Source organism: Oncorhynchus gorbuscha, unplaced genomic scaffold (genome assembly GCF_021184085.1).
Source record: "Oncorhynchus gorbuscha isolate QuinsamMale2020 ecotype Even-year unplaced genomic scaffold, OgorEven_v1.0 Un_scaffold_8920, whole genome shotgun sequence".
Taxonomy (NCBI): Eukaryota; Metazoa; Chordata; class Actinopteri; order Salmoniformes; family Salmonidae; genus Oncorhynchus; species Oncorhynchus gorbuscha.
The window spans coordinates 1-13,710 of NW_025751999.1; the positions used below are offsets into that span (position 1 = coordinate 1).

The following is a 13,710-nucleotide window of genomic DNA, read 5'->3' on the forward strand; positions in this document are numbered from 1 at the left end:
CGTCCACCCTCCCAGGCCCCGTCTACCCGTCTACCCTCCCAGGCCCCGTCTACCCGTCCACCCTCCCAGGCCCCGTCTACCCTCCCAGGCCCTGTCTACCCTCCCAGGCCCCGTCTACCCTCCCGTCTACCCTCCCAGGCCCCGTCTACCCTCCCGTCTACCCTCCCAGGCCCCGTCTACCCTCCCAGGCCCCGTCTCCCCTCCCAGGCCCCGCTCTACCCTCCCATGCCCCGTCTACCCTCCCAGGCCCCGTCTACCCTCCCAGGCCCCGTCTACCCTCCCAGGCCCCGTCTACCCGTCCACCCTCCCAGGCCCCGTCTACCCTCCCAGGCCCCGTCTACCCTCCCAGGCCCCGTCTACCCTCCCAGGCCCCGTCTACCCGTCCACCCTCCCAGGCCCCGTCTACCCGTCTACCCTCCCAGGCCCCGTCTACCCGTCCACCCTCCCAGGCCCCGTCTACCCTCCCAGGCCCTGTCTACCCTCCCAGGCCCCGTCTACCCTCCCGTCTACCCTCCCGTCTACCCTCCCAGGCCCCGTCTACCCTCCCAGGCCTCGTCTCCCCTCCCAGGCCCCGTCTACCCGTCTACCCTCCCATGCCCCGTCTACCCTCCCAGGCCCCGTCTACCCTCCCAGGCCCCGTCTACCCTCCCAGGCCCGTCTACCCGTCCACCCTCCCAGGCCCCGTCTACCCTCCCAGGCCCCGTCTACCCTCCCAGGCCCCGTCTACCCTCCCAGGCCCCGTCTACCCGTCCACCCTCCCAGGTCCCGTCTACCCGTCTACCCTCCCAGGCCCGTCTACCCGTCCACCCTCCCAGGCCCCGTCTACCCGTCTACCCACCCAGGCCCCGTCTACCCTCCCAGGCCCCGTCCACCCTCCCAGGCCCCGTCTACCCATCCACCCTCCCAGGCCCCGTCTACCCTCCCAGGCCCCGTCTACCCTCCCAGTCCCCGTCTACCCGTCCACCCTTCCAGGCCCCGTCTACCCGTCCACCCTCCCAGGCCCCGTCTACCCGTCTACCCTCCCAGGCCCCGTCTACCCGTCCACCCTCCCAGGCCCCGTCTACCCGTCTACCCTCCCAGGCCCCGTCTACCCGTCTACCCTCCCAGGCCCCGTCTACCCGTCCACCCTCCCAGGCCCCGTCTACCCTCCCAGGCCCCGTCTACCTGTCTACCCTCCCAGGCCCCGTCTACCCGTCCACCCTCCCAGGCCCCGTCTACCCTCCCAGGCCCCGTCTACCCTCCCAGGCCCCGTCTACCCGTCCACCCTCCCAGGCCCCGTCTACCCGTCTACCCGTCCACCCTCCCAGGCCCCATCTACCCTCCCAGGCCCCGTCTACCCTCCCAGGCCCCGTCTACCCGTCCACCCTCCCAGGCCCCGTCTACCCGTCTACCCTCCCAGGCCCCGTCTACCCGTCCACCCTCCCAGGCCCCGTCTACCCTTCCAGGCCCCGTCTACCCGTCCACCCTCCCAGGCCCCGTCTACCCTCCCAGGCCCCGTCTACCCGTCCACCCTCCCAGGACCCGTCTACCCTCCCAGGCCCCGTCTACCCTCCCAGGCCCCGTCTACCCGTCCACCCTCCCAGGCCCCGTCTACCCGTCTACCCTCCCAGGCCCCGTCTACCCGTCCACCCTCCCAGGCCCCGTCTACCCTCCCAGGCCCCGTCTACCCGTCCACCCTCCCAGGCCCCGTCTACCCTCCCAGGCCCCGTCTACCCTCCCAGGCCCCGTCTACCCGTCCACCCTCCCAGGCCCCGTCTACCCGTCCACCCTCCCAGGCCCCGTCTACCCGTCTACCCTCCCAGGCCCCGTCTACCCGTCCACCCTCCCAGGCCCCGTCTACCCGTCCAACCGCCCCATCTACCCGTCCACCCTCCCAGGCCCCGTCTACCCGTCTACCCTCCCAGGCCCCGTCTACCCGTCCACCCTTCCAGGCCCCGTCTACCCTCCCAGGCCCCGTCTACCCATCCACCCGCCCCGTCTACCCGTCCACCCTCCCCGTCTACCCTCCCAGGCCCCGTCTACCCTCCCAGGCGCCATCCCCGCAAGAGGCCTTTTTGCCTTTTGGTAGGCCATTATTGTAAATAAGAATTTGTTCTTAACTGACTTACCAAGTTGAATAAGGGTTACATTTAATAATAATAATAATTGGGTACACGAATGAAGTTAGCTATTTCATTTAACATGATGGATATTATAATGTGCAACATTTCAAAACAGGATCCAGTGTAATCTGATTTACTTTTGGCTCTTTGCAGATGAATTTAGAGATGAATTTAGAGATGCATTTAGAGATGCATTTAGAGATGAATTTAGAGATGCATTTAGAGATGCATTTAGAGATGAATTTAGAGATGCATTTAGAGATGCAGATAAATACGGCTGCTAGAATCCTGACTAGAACCAAAAAAATTGATCATATTACTCCAGTGCTAGCCTCTCTACACGGAAGGGCGTGTTTCATAGTTCACAACCAATGTCTGTTCACATGGGCGGGGCCACTGAGTTGAGCATAGTTTACAACCAATGTCTGTTCACATGGGCGGGGCCACTGAGTTGAGCATAGTTTACAACCAATGTCTGTTCACATGGGCGGGGCCACTGAGTTGAGCCTAGTTTACAACCAATGTCTGTTCACATGGGCGGGGCCACTGAGTTGAGCATAGTTTACAACCAATGTCTGTTCACATGGGCGGGGCCACTGAGTTGAGCATAGTTTACAACCAATGTCTGTTCACATGGGCGGGGCCACTGAGTTGAGCCTCGTTCACTTATGAAAACAAATTCTCTCATTTAAAACCTAAAATTACATTTAATCTTTTCATAAATAGTTTCATATTTAAACATTTAAATTGCACAACAATTTCATGTGAATCCGATAACTAGAATGTGTAGACTTTCCAAGTTACAGTTTATGTCATCCTGTCATCCGTAATAATGTCTCAGATGACAACTGATCTAACATCATATTCATTAAGTACCAACGCATCTTTTCAACTGGTTAGATTACCGAAATATGGTTCTGGCTCCATCCTTTTGATGTTTTCAGACTCTCTATGTTAACCAAGGGCTTTCCAAGAGTCACTCTGTAGAGTAGAGAGAGGAAAGGGGGAAAGGTATTTATGGGGGTCATAAACTTCACCAACAGGCCGATGTCATGACACCTCCCTCACCAAGGCCATTCTGACGAGGAGGATGAGGAGAGGTAAAGAGACAAGATTATCTCTGATGTTAAAGTCAGTATGTATCAGTCAAATATAGGGCTCGGATAAAAAGTGGTTTACTATGAATTTAATTTATTTGGGTAACAGACATATATTCAACAAAATGTACAATGTGGACCCAGAAGATATCACTTGAAAGTATCCATTAAAACGCTTGTTTCCAAAGTGGTCCGCGATGGTAAAAACAACACCACATATAATGATTAAAGGTCCCCAAAGCACACACATCCCTGGGTCGCTCCTCTTTTCAGTTCTCTGCAACTAGCGACTGGAACGAGCTGCAACAAAACACTCAAACTGGACAGTTTTATCTCCATCTCTTCATTCAAAGACTCAATCATGGACACTCTTACTGACAGTTGTGGATGCTTTGCGTGATGTAGTGCCCAATAATGTTTGTACCATGTGTTGTTCTGCTACAATGTTGTGTTGCTACCATGCTGTGTTGTCATGTTGTGTTGCTACCATGCTGTGTTGTCATGTTGTGTTGCGACCATGCTGTGTTGTCATGTTGTGTTGCTACCATGCTGTGTTGTCATGTTGTGTTGCTACCATGCCGTGTTGTCATGTGGTGTTGCTACCATGCTGTGTTGTCATGTGGTGTTGCTACCATGCTGTGTTGTCATGTTGTGTTGCTACCATGCTGTATTGTCATGTTGTGTTGCTACCATGCTGTGTTGTCATGTTGTGTTGCTACCATGCTGTGTTGTCATGTTGTGTTGCTACCATGCTGTATTGTCATGTGTTGTTGCTACCATGCTGTGTTGTCATGTGTTGTTGCTACCATGCTGTGTTGTCATGTGTTGTTGCTACCATGCTGTGTTGTTATGTGTTGTTACCATGCTGTTGTTATGTGTTGCTACCATGCTGTTGTTATGTGTTGTTACCATGTTGTGTTGTTATGTGTTGCTGCCATGCTGTGTTGTCATGTGGTGTTGCTACCATGCTGTGTTGTTATGTGTTGCTATCATGCTGTGTTGTTGTCTTAGGTCTCTCTTTATGTTGTGTTGTTATGTGTTGCTGCCATGCTGTGGTGTTGTCTTAGGTCTCTCTTTATGTTGTGTTGTTATGTGTTGCTACCATGCTGTGTTGTTGTCTTAGGTCTCTCTTTATGTTGTTGTCTCCCTTTTATTTAATGTGTAATCCCAGGCCCCCGTCATCACAGGAGTCCTTCTTGCCTTTTGGTAGGCCGTCATAGTAAATCATAATTTGTTCTTAAACTGACTTGTCTAGTTAAATATAGGTTGAATAATATATATATATTTTTTTTAAGTATGCAAGAAAGCCCATATTATTATTATCATCGAAGAGGTGAATGTGCAACAACACGCCACACCGCTAGATGGCGATACCGCTGTACCTCAGCTACACTGTCAACACGGCTCCACTTCTTCCTTTCTCTGCGTCGTCAAAACAACAACAGGCGTCTCTTACCGACACGGCATTTCAGACACTATTATTCTAACCAAACAAAACGACTTGTCTAGATAATATTAGCGTTGACATCGATGCAACCGGTTCCAGAGTAGTTACAGTTTTCATTCGTGTTTATTTATAGACACGGCGAAGTGTTGAAAATGAAAATGAGTTTGGGTTTAGCCGTGAAGCTAAACGTTTAGCAAGAGACACCGAGTGTGTTCACAAATAACAGAACGATAGACCGGTCCCAGGTGGAGAAAAAACAACCCAGCTATATTATGGAGTATCGAGATTAAGTGTCGGATCTTACTACATTACATTCTGCCCAAAGGACAAAAGGAGAGACCAGTCAAACCCAGTTAGTTATGACCATGTCAGTTGATCCAGGCCTGCCGCAGTTTGGTCTTATCTAGCGGCTTTTATCGTTTTGTTTCGTCCACTTCTTCTGTTTAGATTTCACCGTGGCCGAGAGAGAGGAGTGGTACACCGCTTTCATCAACATCACCTACATAGATCCGATCACCTCTATGATCCGGACGGAGAAGACTGAATGCGGTCGATATGGGGAACATTCACTGAAACGCGACGCCAAAGGAGTCGTGATTCTTCATTCTTTCGCAGGACTGGCAAGCCTGTGATCCGGGTACTGTTTCCCGGTTCCGGTCCAAGGCAGTGCATGGATAGCCCTGATAGCCAGTGGAAACTGCACCTATAAGGAAAGATTCGACATGCAGCGAAACCGAAATGCCTCGGCTGGTTGTTGCCGTGGGGATGTCTGAATCGTTGGATCCAGCAACGCCAATGATACAATCACCATGTCATATTCAGGTAACAGTATTGACGAGCTAGATAGTCATCTGATTTATCGGCTCACACAGTGTAGATTTCTGCCAGAGACGAGCTCATTGCTTAAGGCGCTGGTCATTCTGTGTGTCTATAGGGGAGTAGAGAATGCTGTGGTTCATAGGGAGTAGAGAATGCTGTGTCTATAGGGGAGTAGAGAATGCTGTGTGTCTCTATAGGAGTAGAGAATGCTGTGTGTCTATAGGGAGTAGATACTGCTAGTTCCATAGGGAGGCAGAGAATGCTGTGTGTCCATAGAGTAGAGAAATGCTGTGGTCTCATAGGAGTAGAGAATGCTGTGTCTCTATAGGAGTAGAGAATGCTGTGTGTCTATAGGAGTAGAGCATGCTGTGGCTATAGGGAGTAGAGAATGCTGTGTGTCTATAGGGAGTAGAGAATGCTGTGTCTCTATAGGGAGTAGAGAATGCTGTGTGTCCCTATAGGGAGTAGAGAATGCTGTGTACTTCTATAGGGAGTAGAGAATGCTGTGTCTCTATAGGAGTAGAGAATGCTGTGTGTCTATAGGGAGTAGAGCATGCTGTGTGTCTAGGAGTAGAGAATGCTGTGTGTCTATAGGGAGTAGAGAATGCTGTGTCTATAGGGAGTAGAGAATGTTGTGTGTCTATAGGGAGTAGAGAATGCTGTGTGTCTATAGGGAGTAGAGAATGCTGTGTGTCTATAGGGAGTAGAGAATGCTGTGTGTCTATAGGGAGTAGAGAATGCTGTGTCTCTATAGGGAGTAGAGAATGCTGTGTCTCTATAGGGAGTAGAGAATGCTGTGTCTCTATAGGGAGTAGAGAATGCTGTGTGTCTATAGGGAGTAGAGAATGCTGTGTCTCTATAGGGAGTAGAGAATGCTGTGTCTCTATAGGGAGTAGAGCATGCTGTGTGTCTATAGGGAGTAGAGAATGCTGTGTCTCTATAGGGAGTAGAGAATGCTGTGTGTCTATAGGGAGTAGAGAATGCTGTGTGTCTATAGGGAGTAGAGAATGCTGTGTGTCTATAGGGAGTAGAGAATGCTGTGTGTCTATAGGGAGTAGAGAATGCTGTGTGTCTATAGGGAGTAGAGAATGCTGTGTGTCTAGGGAGTAGAGAATGCTGTGTGTCTATAGGGAGTAGAGAATGCTGTGTGTCTATAGGGAGTAGAGAATGCTGTGTGTCTATAGGGAGTAGAGAATGCTGTGTGTCTATAGGGAGTAGAGAATGCTGTGTGTCTATAGGGAGTAGAGAATGCTGTGTGTCTATAGGGAGTAGAGAATGCTGTGTGTCTATAGGGAGTAGAGAATGCTGTGTGTCTATAGGGAGTAGAGAATGCTGTGTCTCTATAGGGAGTAGAGAATGCTGTGTCTCTATAGGGAGTAGAGAATGCTGTGTCTCTATAGGGAGTAGAGAATGCTGTGTCTCTATAGGGAGTAGAGAATGCTGTGTGTCTATAGGGATTAGATAATGCTGTGTGTCTATTGGGAGTAGATAATGCTGTCTCTATAGGGAGTAGAGAATGCTGTGTCTCTATAGGGAGTAGAGAATGCTGTGTGTCTCTAAGGAGTAGAGAATGCTGTGTGTCTATAGGGAGTAGAGAATGCTGTGTGTCTATAGGGAGTAGAGAATGCTGTGTGTCTATAGGGAGTAGAGAATGCTGTGTGTGTCTATAGGGAGTAGAGAATGCTGTGTCTCTATAGGGAGTAGAGAATGCTGTGTCTCTATAGGGAGTAGAGAATGCTGTGTCTCTATAGGAGTAGAGAATGCTGTGTCTCTATAGGGAGTAGAGAATGCTGTGTGTCTATAGGAGTAGAGAATGCTGTGTGTCTATAGGGAGTAGAGAATGCTGTGTCTATAGGGAGTAGAGAATGCTGTGTCTCTATAGGGAGTAGAGAATGCTGTGTGTCTATAGGGAGTAGAGAATGCTGTGTGTCTCTATAGGGAGTAGAGAATGCTGTGTGTCTCTATAGGGAGTAGAGAATGCTGTGTCTCTATAGGGAGTAGAGAATGCTGTGTGTCTCTAAGGAGTAGAGAATGCTGTGTGTCTCTAAGGAGTAGAGAATGCTGTGTGTCTCTAAGGAGTAGAGAATGCTGTGTGTCTCTAGGGAGTAGAGAATGCTGTGTGTCTATAGGGAGTAGAGAATGCTGTGTCTCTATAGGGAGTAGAGAATGCTGTGTGTCTCTAAGGAGTAGAGAATGCTGTGTGTCTCTATTAGAGGTCGACCCGACTATGATTTTTCAACACCGATACCGATTTATTGGAGGACTAAAACAGCAGATACCGATTAATCGGTTGTTATTCATTTATTTTTTATTTGTAATAATGACAATTACAACAATACTGAATGAACGCTTATTTTAACTTAATATAATACATCAATAAAATCAATTTAGCCTCAAATAAATAACGAAACAGGTTCAATTTGGTTTAAATAATGCAAAAACAAAGTGTTGGAGAAGAAAGTAAAAGTGCAATATGTGCCATGTAAGAAAGCTAACGTTTCAGTTCCTTGCTCAGAACATGAGAACATATGAAAGCTGGTGGTTCCTTTTAACATGAGTCTTCAATATTCCCAGGTAGGAAGTTTTAGGTTGTAGTTATTATAGGACTATTTCCCTCTATACCATTTGTATTTCTTATACCTTTGACTATTGGATGTTCTTATAGGCACTTTAGTATTGCCAGTGTAACAGTATAGCTTCCGTCCCTGTCCTCGCTCCTCCCTGGGCTCGAACCAGGAACACAACGACAACAGCCACCATCGAAGCATGGAGTAGAGAATTTTTCATTCATTTATTTCACCTTTATTGAACCAGGTAGGCTAGTTGAGAACAAGTTCTAATTTACAACTGCGACCTGGTCAAGATAAAGCAAAGCAGTGAGACACAAACAACAACACAGAGTTACACATGGAATAAACAAACGTACAGTCAATAATACAGTAGGAAAGTCTATATACAATGTGTACATATGAGGTAAGATTAGGGAGGTAAGGCAATAAATAGGCCATAGTGGTGAAGTAATTACAATATAGCAATTAACTCTGGAGTGACAGATGTGCAAGTAGAGCTACTGGGGTGTAAAAGAGCAAGATAAATAAATATGGGGATGTGGTAGTTGGGTGGGCTATTTCCAGATGGGCTATTTGCAGATGGGTTGTTTACAGATGGGCTGTTTACTGATGGGCTGTTTACAGATGGGCTGTTTACAGATGGGCTGTTTACTGATGGGTTGTTTACAGATGGGCTGTTTACTGATGGGCTGTTTACTGATGGGCTATTTACAGATGGGTGGTTACAGATGGGCTATTGTTTACAGATGGGCTGTTTACAGATGGGGTGTGTTACAGATGGGCTGTTTACAGATGGGCTGTTTACTGATGGGTTGTTTACTGATGGGTTGTTTACAGATGGGCTGTTTACTGATGGGCTGTTTACTGATGGGTTGTTTACAGATGGGCTGTTTACTGATGGGCTGTTTACTGATGGGCTATTTACAGATGGGTGGTTACAGATGGGCTATTTACAGATGGGCTGTTTACAGATGGGGTGTGTTACAGATGGGCTGTTTACAGGTGCTCTGACAGCTGATGCTTAAAGTTAGTGAGGGAGATATGAGTCTCCCGGCTTCAGAGATTTTTGTCATTTGTTCCAGTCATTGGCAGCAGAGAACTGAAGGAAAGGTGGCCAAAGGGAGTGTTGGCTTTGGGGATGACCAGTGAGATACACTTCCTGGAGCGCGTGCTGGGGTGGGTGCTGCTATGGTGACCAGTGAGCTGAGATAAGGTGTGGCTTTACCTAGCAAAGACTTATAGACGACCTGGAGCCAGTGGGTTTGGCGATGAATCAGTAGAATGGTTAGTTTTACGAGGGTATGTTTGGCAGCATGAGTGAAGATGCTTTGTTGCCAAATAGGAAGCCAATTCTAGATTTAACTTTGGATTGCAGATGTTTGATGAGTCTGGGAGGAGAGTTTACAGTCTAACCAGACACCTAGGTATTTGTAGTTGTCCACGTAGTCTAAGTCAGAACCATCCAGAGTAGTGATGCTAGGCAGGCGGGCGGGTGCGGGCAGCGATCGGTTGAAGAGCATGCACTTAGTTTTACTAGCATTTAACAGCAGTTGGAGGCCACGGAAGGAGAGTTGTATGGCATTGAAGCTCGCCTGGAGGTTTGTTAACACTGTGTCCAAAGAAGGGCCAGAAGTATACAGAATGGTGTCGTCTGCGTAGAGGTGGATCAGAGAATCACCAGCAGCAAGAGCGACATCATTGATGTATACGTAGGCTCCCTGGTCTGTGTGCAAATGTAGGCATGTAAATGTGCCCATTTGGCGATCTGATAGTATTTCTGATTGGCTTAACTCACCACCTGACCACCACTAATGACCTGAGGAACTTGTCAAAATAATGTTTTCTTCAGCTCAAACAGCAAGCAAACATTCTGTTTTTACAGAAAATCATTTTGAGAATGACAATAGTTCCTCAATGTATTTGAACAAATCTTTCCATTTCGATGAACCACTCGGTGTGAAAGGGGAAAATGGCTCTGATCCAGTGGAAATGTCATAAAATAAGCCTGCTTGATTACTTATTTTCCCTTGTGCAGACAGCCTGCAGCTGTCTGTTCCTTGCTCACTGGGGAAACTCTTGAGGACACAGAATATTTTATTACAATATTGCAAGTTTGCTAGAGAGAAAGCATGTGGCCCTGGACCCAAGTTCATAGTTTACCACAGTGGTTTACTCGTTGTGTAACTATTGTTACTTTCATTATTACGTGTTTTTACCTTTAGCATTTCACTGTTAGTCTGTCGTTGTTAACGGGACAAATACAATTTGATTGATTTTACAGGTTGACCTTTTATGGATCTTGTCCTGTAGGAAGAACTGGAGTGATTTCCGCTAGATAGGCCAGCTGCAAAATGGAAATAGGCTATAAATATCTAAATTCTCGTTCACTTTCTCCCCTCCTCCCTCCGCTGTCAGGCATGGGTGATGTGGTCGCCGTCATGATCCCAGAACCTAAAGGTCGCGAGGTCGCCGCTCTGCTAGAGCGGAACGTCACGGTGACCATGCACATCACCATAGGAACGCGTAACCTCCAGAAGTACGTGAGCAGGACGTCGGTGGTGTTCGTCTCCATCTCCTTCATCGTCCTGATGATCATCTCTCTGGCCTGGCTCGTCTTCTACTATATACAGAGGTTCAGATACGCCAACGCACGAGACCGGAACCTGGTAGGGTTCAGTAACACAGCAGGCTACAACACTTGTTGCAGACAGGGCATACATTTGACTTCTGAGGGCCAACTCTTAGTCTTCTATCTCTCTCTCTCTCTCTCTCTCTCTCTCTCTCTATCACCCCCCCCCCTCTCACTCTCTCTCTCTCACCCCTTCTCTCTGTCTCTGTCTCTCTCTCTCTCTGTTTCTCTCTCGCTCTCACCCCTCTCTCTCTCACCCCTTCTCTCTGTTTCTCTCTCTCTCTGTTTCTCTCTCTCTCTGTTTCTCTCTCTCTCTGTTTCTCTCTCTCTCTGTTTCTCTCTTTCTCTCACCCCTTCTCTCTCTCACCCCTTCTCTCTCGCTCTCTCTCCTCTCTTCTCTCTCTCTTCTCTCCTCTCTTCTCTCTCTTCTCTCACTCTTCTCTTCTCTCTCTCGCCCCTTTCTCTCTCTCTCTCTCTCTCTCTCTCTCTCTCTCTCTCTCTCTCTCTCTCTCTCTCTCTCTCTCTCTCTCTCTTCACCCTTCTCTCTCTATCACCCCCTCTCTCTCTCTCTCTCTCTCTCTCTCTCTCTCTCTCTCTCTCTCTCTCTCTCTCTCTCTCTCTCTCTCTCTCTCTCACCCCTTCTCTCTCTCTCACCCCTTGTCTCTCTCTCACCCCTTGTCTCTCTCTCACCCCTTGTCTCTCTCTCACCCCTTGTCTCTCTCTCACCCCTTCTCTCTCTCTCTGTCTCTCTCTCTCTCTGTTTCTCTCTCTGTTTCTCTCTCTCTGTTTCTCTCTCTGTTTCTCTCTCTCTGTTTCTCTCTCTCTGTTTCTCTCTCTCTGTTTCTCTCTCTCTGTCTCTCTCTCTCTTTCTCTCGCTCTCTCACCCCTTCTCTCTCTCACCCCTTCTCTCTCGCTCTCTCCTCTCTTCTCTCTCTCCTCTCTCTCTCTCACCCCTTCCTCTCTCTGTTTCTCTCTCTGTTTCTCTCTCTCTGTTTCTCTCTCTCTCTCACCCCTTCTCTCTCACCCCTTCTCTCTCCTCTCTCCTCTCTCTCTCTCTCTCGCCCCTTCCTCTCTCTCTCCTCTCTCTCCTCTCTCTCTTCTCTCTCTTCTCTTCTCTTCTCTCTCTCCTCTCTTCTCTCTCTCTTCTCTCTCTCTCTCACCCCTTCTCTCTCTCTCTCACCCCTTCTCTCTCTCTCTCACCCCTTCTCTCTCTCTCTTTTCTCTCTTCTCCCTCTCTTCTCTCTCTCTCTCGCCCCTTCCTCTCTCTCTCCTCTCAGAGGCGTCTGGGAGATGCAGCTAAGAAGGCCATCAGTAAGCTGCAGGTCAGGACCATCAGGAAGGGAGACGGGGAGACGGAGTCCGACTTTGATAACTGTGCCGTGTGTATCGAGGGTTACAAGCCAAACGACGTGGTCAGGATACTACCCTGCAGGTAACCAAACGTTAACCCCACTTATAACCCTCTACGTCAGGGTACTACCCTGCAGGTAACCAAACGTTAACCCCACTTATAACCCTCTATGTCAGGGTACTACCCTGCAGGTAACCAAACGTTAACCCCACATATAACCCTCTATGTCAGGATACTACCCTGCAGGTAACCAAACGTTAACCCCACATATAACCCTCTGTCAGGATACTACCCTGCAGGTAACCAAACGTTAACCCTCTATGTCAGGATACCACCCTGCAGGTAACCAAACGTTAACCCTCTACGTCAGGATACTACCCTGCAGATAACCAAACGTTAACCCCACTTATAACCCTCTACGTCAGGATACTACCCTGTAGGTAACCAAACGTTAACCCCACATATAACCCTTTACGTCAGGATACTACCCTGTAGGTAACCAAACGTTAACCCCACATATAACCCTCTATGTCAGGGTACTACCCTGCAGGTAACCAAATGTTAACCCTCTATGTCAGGGTACTACCCTGCAGGTAACCAAATGTTAACCCTCTACGTCAGGATACTACCCTGCAGGTAACCAAACGTTAACCCCACATATAACCCTCTACGTCAGGATACTACCCTGCAGGTAACCAAACGTTAACCCTCTATGTCAGGATACCACCCTGCAGGTAACCAAACGTTAACCCTCTACGTCAGGATACTACCCTGCAGATAACCAAACGTTAACCCCACTTATAACCCTCTACGTCAGGATACTACCCTGCAGGTAACCAAACGTTAACCCCACATATAACCCTCTACGTCAGGATACTACCCTGCAGGTAACCAAACGTTAACCCTCTATGTCAGGATACTACCCTGCAGGTAACCAAACGTTAACCCCACTTATAACCCTCTACTTCAGGATACTACCCTGCAGGTAACCAAACGTTAACCCTCTATGTCAGGATACTACCCTGCAGGTAACCAAACGTTAACCCTCTACGTCAGGATACTACCCTGCAGGTAACCAAACGTTAACCCTCTATGTCAGGATACTACCCTGCAGATAACCAAACGTTAACCCCACTTATAACCCTCTACGTCAGGATACTACCCTGCAGGTAACCAAATGTTAACCCTCTACGTCAGGATACTACCCTGCAGGTAACCAAACGTTAACCCTCTATGTCAGGATACCACCCTGCAGGTAACCAAACGTTAACCCTCTACGTCAGGATACTACCCTGCAGGTAACCAAACATGAACCCCACTTATAACCCTCTGTCAGGATACTACCCTGCAGGTAACCAAACGTTAACCCCACTTATAACCCTCTATGTCAGGATACTACCCTGCAGGTAACCAAACGTTAACCCCACTGCCAGACCACTCACTCAAAGAGCTTTTATGAGCCCCTCCTTTAGAGTAGAATCCTCAAAACAGTTTGTAAATACTGTTGACATCTAGTGGAAGCCTTGGGAAGTGAAACAGAACTAATATCACCCTGTATCTTCAATGGGGGCTGAGTTGAAAAACTACAATCCTCAGATTTCCCCCTTCCTTGTTGGTTTTTGCCTGCCATATGAGTTCTGTTATACTCACAGACATCATTCAAACAGTATTAGAAACGTGAACCCCACTTATAAC

The 13,710-nt window shown here is 48.5% G+C and overlaps 1 pseudogene; it reads left to right on the forward strand.

The window, feature by feature from the left end:
- The first annotated feature begins 530 nt into the window (after positions 1–530).
- On the forward strand, positions 531–12,096 carry LOC124030032 (annotated as a pseudogene).
- The last annotated feature ends 1,614 nt before the right edge of the window (positions 12,097–13,710 follow it).